Source organism: Arachis hypogaea, chromosome 18 (genome assembly GCF_003086295.3).
Source record: "Arachis hypogaea cultivar Tifrunner chromosome 18, arahy.Tifrunner.gnm2.J5K5, whole genome shotgun sequence".
Classification (NCBI taxonomy): Eukaryota; Viridiplantae; Streptophyta; class Magnoliopsida; order Fabales; family Fabaceae; genus Arachis; species Arachis hypogaea.
Genome location: NC_092053.1, coordinates 120,791,774 through 120,806,440, shown reverse-complemented (window position 1 = coordinate 120,806,440; position 14,667 = coordinate 120,791,774). Strand labels below are relative to the sequence as shown.

General features: G+C 35.0%; 1 non-coding gene across 1 annotated transcript; it reads left to right on the top strand.

Annotated features, from left to right (window-relative positions):
- The first annotated feature begins 218 nt into the window (after nucleotides 1-218).
- LOC112773868 (small nucleolar RNA R71) lies at nucleotides 219-326 on the top strand. Its single transcript, XR_003188393.1, has one exon. It is a non-coding gene; the product is annotated as a small nucleolar RNA R71 (small nucleolar RNA).
- Nucleotides 327-14,667: the final 14,341 nt, after the last annotated feature.

Below are 14,667 nucleotides of genomic sequence, written 5' to 3'. Positions count from 1 at the left end.
ATCAATTTCAAGAACTGCCTTTTTCATAGGCGTCCCATTATTCCAGGATTCCTCTCAGAAGTGTACATGAACTGGTTATTAGCAACCATGTCAATGAGTTCTTGAGCTTCTGCAGGCGTTTTCTTTAGGTGAATGGATCCACCTACAGAGGTATCCAATGACATCTTTGATAACTCAGACAGACCATCATAGAATATATCCAGGATGGTCCATTCTGAAAGCATGTCAGAAGGACACTTTTTGGTCAACTGTTTGTATCTTTCCCAAGCTTCATAGAGGGATTCACCTTCTTTCTGTCTAAAGGTCTGAACATCCACTCTAAGCTTGCTCAGCTTTTGAGGAGGAAAGAACTTGGCTAAGAAAGTCGTGACCAGCTTATCCCAAGAGTTCAGGCTGTCTTTGGGTTGAGAGTCCAACCACACTCTAGCTCTGTCTCTTACAGCAAAAGGGAAAAGCATGAGCCTGTAGACTTCAGGATCTACTCCATTAGTCTTAACAGTATCACAGATCTGCAAGAATTCAGTTAAGAACTGAAAAGGATCTTCAGATGGAAGTCCATGAAACTTGCAGTTCTGCTGCATCAGAGAAACTAGCTGAGGTTTCAGCTCAAAATTGTTTGCTCCAATGGCAGGAATGGAGATGCTTCTTCCATGTAAATTGGAATTAGGTGCAGTAAAGTCACCAAGCATCCTCCTTGCATTATTGTTGTTGGGTTCGGCTGCCATCTCCTTTACTTGTTCGAAATTTTCAATAAGGTTGTCTCTGGATTGTTGTAATTTAGCTTCTCTTAGTTTCCTCTTCAGAGTCCTTTCAGGTTCTGGATTAGCTTCAACAAGAATGCCTTTTTCTTTGTCCCTGCTCATAAGAAAGAGAAGAGAAAAAGAAAAGAAGAGGAATCCTCTATGTCACAGTAAAGAGGTTCCTTATTGTTAGTAGAAGAAGAGAAGAAGAAAAATTCGAACACAGATAGAAGCGGGGGTTCGAATTTGGTGAGTGATGTGAGGAAGAGATGTTAGTAGATGAATAGAATAAGATGAGAGAGGGAGAGGATTTTCGAAAATAATTTTTGAAAAAGAGTTAGTGATTTTCGAAAATAGTTTTTGAAAAAGGTTAGTAATTTTTCGAAAATAAAAGATCAAAAATTAAAATAATTAGTTAATTAAAAAGAATTTTTTGAAAAAGAGGGAAGATATTTTCGAAAATTAGAGAGAGAGAGTTAGTTAGGTAGTTTTGAAAAAGATAAGAAAACAAACAAAAAGTTAGTTAGTTAGTTGAAACAAATTTTGAAAAGATAAGAAGTTAGGAAGTTAGAAAAGATATTTTGAAATCAAATTTTTGAAAAAGATAAGATAAGAAGATATTTTTGAAAAGATATGATAGAAATTAGTTTTTGAAAAAGATTTGATTTTTAAAATCTCAATTAATGACTTGATTCACAAGAAATCACAAGATATGATTCTAGAACTTAAAGTTTGAATCTTTCTTAACAAGTAAGTAACAAACTTGAAATTTTTGAATCAAAACATTAATTGATGATGTTATTTTCGAAAATTATGATATAAAATTAAGAAAAAGATTTTTGAAAAATATTTTTATAATTTTCGAAAATAACTAAGAAAAATGAAAAAGATTTGATTTTTGAAAAAGATTTTGAAAAAGATAAGATTTTTAAATTGAAAATTTGATTTGACTCATAAAAACAACTAGATTTTAAAAAATTTTGAAAAAGTCAAATCTAATTTTCGAAATTTTAAGAGAGAAAAAGGGAAAGATATTTTTTTTATTTTTGAATTTTTATGATGAGAGAGAAAAACAAGACAAATGATGCAATGCATGAAAGTTATGGATCAAAACAATGAATGCATGCAAGAATGCTATGAATGTCAAGATGAACACCAAGAACACTATGAAGATCATGATGAACATCAAGAACACATTTTTGAAAAATTTTTAATGCAAAGAAAACATGCAGGACACCAAACTTAGAAATCTTTAATGCTTAGGCACTAAGAATTCAAGAATGCATATGAAAAACACCATACAACACAAAACAAGAAAACATCAAGATCAAACAAGAAGACTTACCAAGAACAACTTGAAGATCATGAAGAACACTATGAATGCATGAAAATTTTTGAAAAATGCAAGATGAGTATGCAATTGACACCAAACTTATAACATGACTCAAGACTCAAACAAAAAACACAAAAAATATTTTTGATTTTTATGATTTTCTAATTTTTTTGTCTTTTTTTTCGAAAATTAATTGAAAAACAAAAATAAGGATTCCAAAATTTTTAATATGAATTCCAGGAATCTTGCCATGTTAGTCTAAAGCTCCAATCTGAGGGTTAGACATGGCTTAATAGCCAGTCAAGCTTTAGCAGAACTTTACGTTCAGCAGCCAATTTGCTAAGAAAGATAAATAAGCTCTTCTCTTGAGTCCAAAAGAATTGAGACATGGCTTTACAGCCAGCCAGGCTTCAACATGCTTCATGAAATACTAGAATTCATTCTTAAAAATTCTGAAGAAAAATATATTTTTGAAAACATTTTTTTTTGAAAACATTTTTATTTATTTTTTTCGAAAACAAAGGAGAAATTTTTGAAAGAAATTTTTTTTTTGAAAATTTTTGAAAACTTTTTGAAAAGAAAACGAAAAGAAAATTACCTAATCTGAGCAACAGGATGAACCGTCAGTTGTCCAAACTCGAACAATCCCCGGTAACGGCGCTAAAAACTTGGTGCACGAAATTGTGATTACACTTTGATTATGTAAAATTCATTGCTCTTTCTTTCCCTGGCAATGGCGCCAAAAACATGATGCCAATACCATGGTTCACAACTTCGCACAACTAACCAGCAAGTGTACTGGGTCGTCCAAGTAATACCTTACGTGAGTAAGGGTCGAATCCCACGGAGATTGTTGGTATGAAGCAAGTTATAGTCACCTTGTAAATCTCAGTTAGGCAGATATAAAATAGTAATGGGGTTTTCGAAATTAATACTAAAATAAGGATAGAAATACTTATGTAAATCATTGGTGAGAATTTCAGATAAGCGTATGGAGATGCATTCGTTCCTCTGAACCTCTGCTTTCCTGCTGTCTTCATCCAATCAATCTTACTCCTTTCTATGGCTGGCTTTATGTAAGGATGTCACCGGTGCCAATGGCTACTTTCGATCTCTCTCGGGAAAATGGTCCAAATGCTCTGTCACAGCACGGCTAATCGTTTGGAGGCATCACCCTTGTCGTTGGTTGCATCCTATTCCTCTCTGTGAAAATGGTACGATGCGTTGTCACTGCATGGCTAATCATCTTGGAGGTTCTCGATCGTACTGGAATAGGATTTACTATCCTTTTGCGTCTGTCACTACGCCCAGCACTCGCGAGTTTGGAGTTCGTCACAGTCATTCAATCCCAGAGTCCTACTCGGAATACCACGGACAAGGTTTAGACTTTCCGGACTCTCATGAATGCCGCCATCAATCTAGCTTATACCACGAAGATTCTGATTAAGAGATCTAAGAGATACTCATTCAATCTAAAGTAGAACGGAAGTGGTTGTCAGGCACGCGTTCATAGGGAATGATGATGATTGTCACGTTCATCACATTCAGGTTGAAGTGCGAATGAATATCTTAGAAGCGAAATAAGATGAATTGAATAGAAAACAGTAGTACTTTGCATTAATCTTTGAGGAACAGCAGAGCTCCACACCTTAATCTATGGAGTGCAGAAACTCTACCGTTGAAAATACATAAGTGAAAGGTCCAGGCATGGCCGAATGGCCAGCCCCTCTGATCTAAGAACCAGGCGTCCAAAGATGATTCAAAAGATCTCTAATACAATAGTAAAATGTCCTATTTATAATAAACTAGCTACTAGGATTTACAGAAGTAAGTAATTGATGCGTAAATCCACTTTCGGGGCCCACTTGGTGTGTGCTTGGGCTGAGCTTGAGTGTTACACGTGTAGAGGTCATTCCTGGAGTTGAACGCCAGTTTTGGTGCCAGTTTGGGCGTTGAACTCCACTTTGCAACTTGTTTCTGGCGCTGGACGCCAGAATTGGGCAGAGAACTGGCGTTGAACGCCAGTTTGCGTCGTTTAAACTTGGGCAAAGTATGGACTATTATATATTGCTGGAAAGCCCTGGATGTCTACTTTCCAACGCAATTGGAAGCGCGCCATTTCGAGTTCTGTAGCTCCAGAAAATCTACTTTGAGTGTAGGGAGGTCAGAATCCAACAGCATCAGCAGTCCTTCTTCAACCTCTGAATCTGATTTTTGCTCAAGTCTCTCAATTTCAGTCAGAAAATACCTGAAATTATAGAAAAACACACAAACTCATAGTAAAGTCCAGAAATGTGAATTTAACATAAAAACTAATGAAAACATCCCTAAAAGTAACTAGATCCTACTAAAAACAATGCCAAAAAGCGTATAAATTATCCGCTCATCACATATACATTGGACCTAGTGGGCCGACAATGTGTTACGATTTGATGTGATGGCAGACCCAGGATCGTCACAGGCTTACTTGGAGTGGTGGCATGAGCATGGAAGGAGATTCTTATTGCCTGAGCTCTTTTTTGGGGACCCCAGAGCAGATGCTATCCCAATCGAGGTGACACAGAGAGGTCTAGGATAGGTCCTTGATATGGATCTGGTGCCAGATGTTCCTGACAGACATCGAGTGGAGTGGAGACGTCAAGTGGAGCGGAGATGTCGTGTTGGGACATGATCCAGCAATCGAGAGTGAAGATGGCTCGATGATGCGATTGATGCCATAGAGGGCAAGGGTCGAGGCCGTCGACGAGGTAGGGGTCACGGTTGATAGGCAGGGAGGGGAGGATGTCGTGGTAGAGGACGACGTATTAGGAGAGGCGGGGATGACAGTAAAGGTGGTGGAGAAAATAGCATTGGAGATGAGGATGAGGGTGGAGCTGGAGGTGGAGATGATAGTGATGGTGGTGGTGGAGGTGGCGTTGATAGCGACTTCGGAGGATCCCACTTCCTGGAGGAGATTAGCATCATTATCCAGGACAATGAGGCAGTCCAATGTGAACTGCAGGTCGTCGGACACCAGACGCCCCTTGATGTGGACTTGAACGAGCATCCGTTAGGCTGCGTTTGTTTCCGAGAACAGCACAGGAAAAGACACTGAGAACAGGATAGGACAAGACACTGATGGACAGAGACACAAAATTGTGTTATTGTATTCTGTTTGGCGATAAACTAGAACAAATTATGAAAATCCAATTTATTCTCATTTTTTTTCATTCAAAAAATTTGAGATAAAAAATATAATAATGAAAAATTAACAAAAATAATGAAAGAAAAAATAAAAAATAAGTTGTGTCCCTTGTTAGTGTCTCCGTGTCCTTCCTGTCAGGATGGACACAAAATACATTAATTCAGTGTCTCTGGACACATTGTCTTTGTCCATATCTCCTTTGCCAAACACATTTTTGTGTCTCAGTGTCCCTGTCTCAATGTCCTGTCTCTCTAAACAAACGCAACCTTAGAGACTTTAGACGAGACATTTGCATTGGGGGCACTCTTCCCTCGGCAGTTGCAGCGGCACCCCCCGATCGTACAAGTCTATCTAGGCCACCCGGACCTACCGGAGACGAGGATGAGGTACCTCTTGCCTAGAGAGCATAGAGGATCAGGCGCCCATGCCACTGCTTCACAAGGACACATCTATTATGACTATTTGGTTGACTGTTATGTTATATGTTATTGTGTTTTCATGATATGTCATTATTGTTTCGTTGTTGTATTCAGTATTAGGTTATCTGGCTATGCTATCATGTTAATATTTTATCATGCTATGTTATAATGTTATTATGTTATCATGCTATGTCATTATATAATACTTGAATAAGGTTGGTAACTATATAGTAAAGATGGTCATAATTGATGTTAGTTGATATTTAACGAAAAAAAAAAGTGATGGTAACACCGGGCTGAAAAAGAACACGCAATGATATTGCTAGCAAACACGGATAATACAACTACAAATACGGAAAAGACAACACAGAATGCTACATACATTGAGAAAGAACAATAAAGCATAATACAATGGACATAACAAAAGGCAACACAGTAAAGAAAACACTAAACTCCGCTAGCTGCTCCAGACCCCCCGGAGCTTCCTCCCTGTGGACAACTCCGCCGAGTTTGACCAGGCTGTGTGCATAGCCCACACCACTTATGTCTATTTGGATCGACCTCATCCATACTAGTGCAAATTCTAAATCTCCTCGGATGACCTTTAGATGCACGTCTCTTACTAGGATCAGGGATGACTGTTGGACCATTATACATGGCTAGAAGCCTTCTAGAATCAGAGGATTGAATCTCATCCTATAGACATTAAACACTGTACTGAGTCAATATACCTCGTGGATATAAGTTTCCTAACTCAGTGGGGCATATGCACAATAGGCGACTGCATCGTGACATGGGTAGTGAAGTGACTGAAAGTACCTGTAATTGCAAGTCCGATCTCTCAACGAGACTCTGTAAGTACCAAGTGAGAAGTTACCTGATGAAGTAGTCTCGATCACATTAAACATCTTGATGCCTTTATATTTTCCTCCATTATCTTTACAAGTGACTGACAAAATTGCTTATCTATCCTCAACTGTGCCTTAGCCTCTCTTCCCTTGCGAACAAAGAGCTTCGCCAATCTCCCATAGGTGGACTTCACCAAGGAACAAACTGGAAGGTTCCTAACACCCTTCAGCACCAAATTACCACACTCGAAAATATTTGTAGTCATATGGCCAAATCTTCAACCCTAATCCCGATGCTGAGTCCACTTGTCATACTCCATCCTGGTGGTCCAGTTACACATTGCCAGATCTTGGGTCTGAAGGATGTCAAACCAATAGTCACATTCGATCTCATTCTTCGCATAAGTAGCTTTGACTAGAAGCCTCCTTGCATTCTTTCCCTTGAAACGCAGCGCAAAATTCGCAGCGACGTGCCTAATACAGAATGTACGATAAGCATATGGTGGAGCCCATCCTCCATCAGGTGCCTCTAAGGCGGCCTTGATGCTGTTGTGCCTATCTGATGTCACGAGAATGCCAAGTTGAGGAGTCATGTGCTACCGTAAATGAGTCAGGAAAAACGACCATGTCTTCGCATTTTCACCCTCTATTGGGGCAAAAGCAATGGGAACGTTATTAGAATTTCCATCCTAAACAATTGCAACCAGTAAAGTTTTCTCATATTTGCCATACAAGTGGGTTCCATCAATATTGACCAATGGCTTACAATACTTGAATGCATCGATGCACGATGGGAACAACCAAAAAAGTCGGTGGAAAAACACTGATTACCCATCAATCTGACCTCCAACTCGCATAAGACTTGTGTTCAGAACTGTAATACTATCTGGCATCGTTATCTGCACACCAAGTACCTACCTTGGCAACTCATTATAGGATTCCTCCCAGTCCCTATATATCTGTGCGATGACCTTCAGCTTAGCCAGCCAAATCCTTTTGTACATAGGTCTAAACCCAAAATGTGCCTCTGTCGTATTTTGCAGTACCTTGATGGACACAACTGCATCAGCTCTGATCATAGGAAGGATAAAAGTAGATATCATATGATAGTCAAGCTTCCTGTGATTAGTGGATATCGAGGTGGCCAAACATGTATGAGGTCCGTTATACCGTCTGACCTCCCTTATACCCTTACATTACCGTTGAGTGATCCAAATCGACCATCTGCAGCTGTTTCCGAACTCCTTACACTTTTTGTAGTAGTTAGCATGGTCCAATTCTAAGACTTTGTACTCAACCCCCCGATGGATACTATAAGTCTTCACACAGAATACAACTTGTTCTTTATTCTAAAACTATTAACCCACTTGAAACTCAGCTATACCTACAATGTCCTGTGAATCTCTGACCCCAAAATTGGATTCCACATCCGGGAACCCCTGACGTCTCATGGCATCTAAGTCTAGATTCAAAAAGTGCAGTGGATACTGTTGAGTTCCCGAACTCGATACTCTACCAGCCCTAACTAGAATACTCCTCCCTATGTCATCATTGTTTTCATCCTCAATCATGGTGGGCTTGACATCATCGTCATCCCCTAGCACGTCTTCCACCGCATTCGGTTCTCCAACCTCCCTAGAATGCGAGGTCATAACAGGAGTATTGATGTAAGCACCTACATCAGCAATTTCATCGCGGTGCAGATAGGTTGCGAAGGACAAAGAAGCCACTAAATCTCCTATAGATGCCATTACAAGTAGAGATGAAGACGCACCAACATGAGTTGAACTGGAGGCTGCTGCCATTAGTACTGATTGATAATTCTGGTTCGACTTTCCTGAACTAGAAACCACATCCACAAACTTGGCCAATGGATCAGGGATTCTTACTTTCGGAAACTGGCAATCACAATAAAATAAAACTTGCAGATCCTCGTCATTGTCTATCACAAACGAGTCGTACTTCACCCCATCGTGAACAACAGAAATTGGAATTCTATAATATAAAATCTCTATTCGTTTCATTCCATACAATCCCAATTTCTGTAGTACGGTATTCTGAAAATCAATAAGGCTCATAAAAGGTCTAATAAAGACACTCAACGGATCCTTATTAGTAAATTTTATACCCGCTCATATTTTTTTCTTAATCGTGCCTTTATAGTGCACAAGAACTAGAAAGCTTTCTTTACTAGCCATTGTGAATTCACCTTTCTTCAACTATCCACATTATGATCCTACTTATATAGGACTCGCTCCTTAAGTAAATCTCCTTAAGTAAATCGAATTAAGTCATTTCGATTTAATAACATTCATTTCTTTCCAAGTAAATCGAATCTAATAACTTCGATTTACCATGATGGACTATTGAGCATAAATTGAATAATATTGATTCGAATTACACGTATTACATTTCTCCCACATAAATCAAATTAGTTATATTCGAATTACATGCATAAACGTAAATCGAATCAATACGATTCGAATTATGAGTGTTGCTAGTAAATCGAATTTAGTAGCTTTGATATACATGAAACTAAGGTATATCGAATTAGTTTACTTCGATTTACATGAAATGAAGGTAAATCAAATTATATGGATTTAATTTACATAGATTTAGGGCATTCACGTCCTCTCTTTATATTTAGGACATTCATGTAAATTCTAAACCCTAATAGCTTGTTTATGTATTTTGCCCAAAATTTAAAGTGAACATGAAAATTTTTTAACCAAAACACAAGAAGCAAATGTTAGAAATTTTTTACAATAAACACAGAAATTTTGACTAATAACTTGGGTTAATTCACTTGTTCACTTAAACGAGTACAGAGAATTTAAATATTGTTTTGTGCATGCAACAATTCATTAATCAACAGTAGACCCTTAAATGGAACTCAGACTGTAGCAGATTAGTCGTTAGCCTATTGGGTTGGAAAATACTATAAACAACAAGAAAAACATATAAATTTTGTGAGAATAAATACAAAAATTAATTTTTTTTAAAAGTAAATCACATTAATTTTTGAAGGAAAACATAAGAATCAAATACTTGATTTTTTTCAAGATAAACACAAGTTTTGGGGCATGAGATATTGGAAGCAATGCTATAATATTTTAAGACAAACACAAATTTTATGACAATAAATAGAAGAATTTATGCATTATTCAAATTATATTTGTGTTATTTAACTAAAATTTATATGTTTTCTTTTTTTATTATTCAACTAAAGTTTTTATATTACTTTTTATGTTATTCAACTAAAAAATATTTATAGTTAAACAATTTCATTTTCTTTAACTAAAATTTATGTGTTTTTATTCTGTTATTTATATGTAATGTTTTTGTGAAATTTAGCTTAAAAATTAATTTGTATAACTAACATCTATGTGTTTTTTTTCTTCCTCTGTTATTCAATCAAAATCTACATAATTTAAAATAATTCATGTGTTATTCAACTTAGATATTTGTATTCTTCAACTAAAATTTCTATTTTTTTTAACTAAAATGTCTATATTATTCTTTTGTGTCAACTAAAATATTTATATAATCCAAAATAATTTCTATGTTTTTCAACTAAAATATATATTTTTTCTTTTGTTATCACCAAAATAATTTCTATTGCTCCTCAGTTCATTTTCGTATTTGATGTCGTCTTCCCCTTATGTTACATTATAATCTTTGTTATAAGAATTTGTAGATGTATTTTCTTTTGAGGTGTCAAGTAGTTTACTTCCATTATGAGAGATTGAATACCAAATTAATTTTATTTCTTGAGCTAGCATTTCAAATAGACTAGCCTATAGGAGTAATTTTGAGGAGATGAAGAAGCTTCAAAGGCAAGTAGAGGCCATGAGCTACTTGCTAACGGGCACATCCAGGAGAGCATGAGCTCATGTGCTATACCAGTTTTGTTAGTTCTAAAGAAGGATGGAAGTTAGAAGATGTATGCGGATTTTCGTGCAGTAAACATGATTACGATAAAATATCATTATCCTATCCCTAGATTAGATGACATGCTTGATGAATTATATAGTGTATATATATCATCAAAATTAGAATGAAATCAGAGATGAATAGAAAACTACATTTAAAACAAAATATGGGATATATGAATGGTTAGTAATGCCTTTTGAGTTAACTAATGCACCTAGTACTTTCATGCATTTAATGAATTATGTTTTGTGAGACTTTTTGAAAAAAAAAATTTGCTGTTTATTTTGATAATATTCTCATTTATAAAACTTATTTGGATGATCACTTATTATATATCTCAATTGTTTTAGGGGTACTTTAGAAGAAAAAATTATATGTCAATCTTAAAATGTGCACATTTATATTAATAGAGTTGTGTTTCTTAATTTTTGTTGTGTGTACAAGAGGAACTGAGATTGATTATGAAAAAGTGAAGGCTATTCGTGAATGGCCAATGGCTCAAAATACTTCTAAAAAGTTTTCATGGTTGAGCTAGGTTCTACAGAAAATTTATAAAAGAATTTCTACTATTGTTGTTCCTATCGCAGAGGTCATAAAAAATGATGTTGGATTTAAATGGCAAAAATTACAAGAAATTGTATTTTATATCCTGAAAAAGTCAATATATTTTGCTCCTATTGGTATATGTGTTGTTTTTATGCAAGAATAGCAAGTCAATACCTACTTTAGTAAAAAGTTCAATTTAACTCAATGCAAATATTCAACTTATGATAAAGAGTTGTATGTAGAGCATTAAAGGTTTGACATTACCTGCTACCTAAAGTGTTCGTGATTCACACGGATCATAAATCCTAAAAGCACCTAAAAGTACAAGGTAAGATTAAAAGACATACTAATTTTTATGTCCCCACTCTTTATCTCTGGTTCTCAGTATCATGTCTTGTTATGTTCTCAAAACTAAATATAGTCTTAGAAACTTACTTGTTATGGAATCACATAGTAGTGGTTGGATGAGTTATTTTAGTGTACATAAGACTTTGGATATATTATCTAAAAAATTTTATTGGTCATATATTCAAAGGGATGTTGAAAAATTTTATACTAAATATTACATGTAAACAAGTTAAATCTTAATTATGGCCACATGGTCTGTATACCGCCTTACTCATTCCTGTGTATCTATGGATTGATATTTCTATAGATTTTGTTCTTGGTTTGTTTAGAATTAGGACGGATAGAGATAAAATTTTTGTTGTGGTAGATAGGTTTAGTAAAATTGATGATTTCATTGCATGTCATAAATTTGATGATGCAACAAATATCTGATCTATTCTTTAAGGAGGTTGTTCGTTTGCATGGTTTTCGTTATATGAAATTTCTAAGTCATTTTTAGAAAGTATTATGGAGTAAGTTGGAAACAAAATTGTTATACTCTACTACTTGTCATCTACGAAGTGAAAGTGATAAATAAAACGTTAGAAACCTTGTTGCATGCTATTGTTGGTAAATAGAACATTCTTCTATAGTTTTTTTTCCTTTTAAACTTATGTATGATTTTAATTCTTTAACTGTTTGGATTTATTTTCTTTGTCATTGAGTGAACTTGTTAATTTAGATGCAGAAGATAAAATTAAAAATGCCCACTCTTTGGTAATAAAATTCTCAAATATTATAATTTATTTTAAAATTAAGATAAGCATATTCTTACACAAAAAATATTTTTATAATTATTATCATTATATATTATATATTTATCAATTAATAATCATCACTAATATCATCAACTATTTACAACAACTTAATTTATTCATTTCCAGTTCTAAAATCGAACTCGATTGGTCGATTAACTTGAAAAAAGTGTAAATTGGTCTCAAATCTGGTTCGATCAACTTTTAAAACCGTTTAAATTGAAAACCGAAATTGGATTGAAAAATCGATCAAAAATCGATGACTCGCTCGAACCAAAACGTATTCGATTCTTACAAAAAAAAAATAAAAACCCCAAAATGAATAGCAAAAGTATATGTCTAAAAAAGGTAAAAGCAAAAAGACGACGAGCAGATCGAGGAGGTAGAATGATGACCAAACCAAAAGAAAATCCAAGCAACAATACACAGAGATAGAATAGCAGCGTGAGTAGTAACAAATGTAAATAACGGAGAGCACATAGCAAGAACGATGCCAAGCACAGAGAATTAGCGGGAGAAAAAGTATAGCGAGACAACGTAAGTACTAGAAGGGGCATCAATGATACCTTAGAAGGACAGGGAGAGGTAGAGCTAGGACGATAATGTCGATGGGAATGCATGAGTGGGAGGAGAGGCAAAGCTTAGTAGAGATGGTAACGGGTCCCCAAGAGGGTAAGGACATGCCCCCCGCCCAGCCCCCCGCCCCCAATATCTGTTCCCGCCCCCAATATCTGTTCGCTTAGGTAAGATTTTTTTTTTTTGCCCAAGCAATTATTTGTTGAGGAGAGACCGATCTAATTCGGAGTTGTTGAATGGGGACCCCGTATCCGCCGGGAACCTGGGTCTCCACAGATATCCGCGAATTTTTGTAAAAACTAATAAAAATTGAAAAAAATAAAAAAATTAGAAAAAAATAAAGATAATCCTCAATTGTCATTACAAACATAATATCCATAGTCTTTAAAGACTTAAATAGCAATAACAACAAACAAAAACATCCAAACATATCCATAAACAACCAAATATTACATAAACAACCAACCATATCTATAAAGAACCAAACAAAGTTCATCGCATTGTAAAAACATAATTCTCAAATCTCAATCCTCCTTTCATCCCGTAATAGTAGTGATGGTAGATTCCGACTTACTTGAATCCTACATCGAAAAGAAAACAATTTAAAGTTAAAATCATATAATAACTCAATAAGTCAATAATATAAAAACATAGTGTGTATAATCTACGTTGTGCATAAATCCTCCATTTTTCACTAATTACTTTATCACTCCACTTCTTGTTATTGGTTCACGTAACCTCTCAACATTTGTACCATTTTTGTAGTGCTCAGCAATAATTGTAGCCAGGTGGAATAAATAGAACACTAGAGTTGTTTATGACAATTTGTTATAAAAAAAAAAAAACTAAAGATTTCACACAACATTGACGATCAACTGGAAAAATTACAACGCCTAAACAATGGACCACTAGGTCATAATAGAGGCACTGAGTGACTATTATGAGTTCACAGCATGCACAAACTCCTATATAGTATTGATAGGTTTGAATTTGTCATTTAGCCACTAACTAAGATACAGAAAATAGAAGTTACAGAAATCTCATCATCATGCTCTTTTCATCAACACATCAACTTTAATACAAAATTCCAGTTTATTTAATATACAAACTCTTGTATACATATGCAGGATATAATAAAAATTTTACTTAACCTAACTCAGAATCAAAGTAAGGAATAAAAATTTCAGAATCAACAATTTAACACATTAAAATCATAGGAATCAAAATCATAAATTATCACAAATCCTTCAAAATCAAAGCCAACAATGATGATTGACGATTGGATTTTCTATCGGTAAAGAAATTTTATAAGAATATAATCACGTTGTAAGTATAGTTTCTAAACCAACAGAGAATCCTTTTGTACAAAAGTTTGGTTGTCACAAGTAACAAAACCCAATAAAATTGATAACCGAAGTATTGAAACCTCGGGTCGTCTTCTCAAAGAATTGCAGGGAGGTATGATTTATTATTGGTTATAAGTAAAAGTGTATTTTTGGGTTTTTGAAATGAAGAACAAGTAATTTAAATGGCAAGAAAAATAAATTAATAATTATAAAAATCTCTTGGCAATTGTGATGAGAATTGGATTTTGCTCCCACTTTGTTAACCTCTAACTATGAAGGTAAGTTAAGTGGATAAATCAATTTGATCCCTCAGGTCCAATCAATTCCTAAGAAAAGACTAGAGTTATTGGAATACAAATCAACTAGCAAAGATAACAATCATCAATCACAAGGAGTTTGATAACTCAAGTGTCTCCAATTAATCAATTCAAGCTAAGAATGTAAAAAGCTAAATAAAAATCATAAATATGAAATACCTCAAATTGCATTAATAAAAGAAATCAATTCTAACATGGGAATTCATAAATTAAATTGGGAAAATAAATAAAAGGAACATTGAACCTGGAAATTGAGAAGAAGAAATCATAATCCTAAGAGAAA